Raw genomic sequence first — 1,730 nt, 5'->3', positions numbered from 1 at the left:
ATAGAGAGTAAGTTCCTTAAAATATTTAATATCATTTTTCCAAAGAATTAACTGTAGGAAAGTTTTTATTGAGAATTTTAGCTTTAGTAGGAAAAGTATTTCTCAGGTCTCGAATTTGATTGCAAAAGCATTTATTATAAAATGCCTATAAACCTAAGCTGTATCACATGAAGGTAAGGATTAACTTGAATCATTCTCATTAAACAAAGAATTATTATAACATAGAATCAATATTTAGGGGCTCATTTCTTTTTTTATTATTTTTTAAAATATATTTATTTTCATTGTAGGTTAATTACTTTACAATATTGTGGTGGTTTTTGCCATACTTTGACAAATGAACCAGCCATGGGTGAACTTGTGTCCCCCTGTCCTGAACCCACAGCCCACCTCCCTCTCCATCCCATTTCTCTGGGTTGTTTCAGTGCATCGGCTTTGAGTGCCCGGCTTCATGCATTGAACTTGGACTGGTCATCTATTTCACATATGGTAATATACATGTTTCAATGCTATCTTTCAAATGCTCCCACCCTCACCATCTCCCAATAGAGTCCAAAAGCCTGTTCTTTACATCCGTGTCTCTTTTGCCATCTTGCATATAGGGTCGGCATTACCATCTTTATAAATTCCATATGTATGTGTTAATATACTGTATTGATGTTTCTTTTTCTGACTGACCTCACTCTGTATAAAAGGTTTCAGTTTCATCCACCTCATTAAAACTGACTCAAATGCAGTCTTTTTTATAGTTGAATAATATTCCATTGTGTATATGTATCACAGCTTTCTTACCCATTTGTCTGCCAATGGACATCTAGGTTGCTTCCATGTCCTGGCTATTATAAACAGTGCTGTGATAAACATTTGGGGTACACATGTCTCTTTCAATTCTGGTTTCCTCAGTGTGTATGCCCAGCAGTGGGATTGTTGTGTTATATGGAATTTCTATTTCCAGTTTTTTAAGGAATCTCCACACTGTTCTCCATAGTGGCTGTACTAGTTTGCATTCCCACCAACAGTGTAAGAGGGTTCCCTTTTCTCTGCACCCTCTCCAGCATTTATTGTTTGCAGACTTTTTGATGGCACCATTCTGACTGGCGTGAAATGGTACCTCATAGTGGTTTTGATCTGCATTTCTCTGATAATGAGTGACATTGAGCATATTTCATGTGTTTGTTAGCCATCTGTATGTCTTCTTTGGAGAAATGTCTGTTTAGATCTTTGGCCCATTTTTTAATTAAGTCATTTATTTTTCTGGTATTGAGCTGCACAAGCTGCTCATATATTTTGGAGATTAATTCTTTGTCAGTTGCTTCATTTGCTATTATTTTCTCCCGTTCTGAAGGCTGTCTTTTCACCTTGCTTATAGTTTCCTTCACCGTGTAAAAGCTTTTAAGTTTAATTAGGTCCCATTTGTTTATTTTTGCTTTTATTTCCATTATTCTGGGAGGTGGGTCATAGAGGATCTTGCTCTGATTTATGTCAGAGAGTGTTTTGCCTATGTTTTCCTCTAGGAGTTTTATAGTTTCTGGTCTGATCTTACATTTAGATCTTTAATCCATTTTGAGTTTATTTTTGTGTATGGTGCTACAAAATGTTCCAGTTTCATGCTTTTACAGGTGGTTGACCAGTTTTCCCAGTGCCACTTGTTAAAGAGATTGTCTTTTCTCCATTGTATATTTTTTCCTCCTTTGTCAAAGATAAGGTGTCCATAGGTAGGTGGCTTTATC

Source organism: Bos indicus, chromosome 16, assembly GCF_029378745.1.
Source record: "Bos indicus isolate NIAB-ARS_2022 breed Sahiwal x Tharparkar chromosome 16, NIAB-ARS_B.indTharparkar_mat_pri_1.0, whole genome shotgun sequence".
NCBI lineage: Eukaryota > Metazoa > Chordata > Mammalia > Artiodactyla > Bovidae > Bos > Bos indicus.
Note: the sequence above shows the minus strand (reverse complement) of the source record.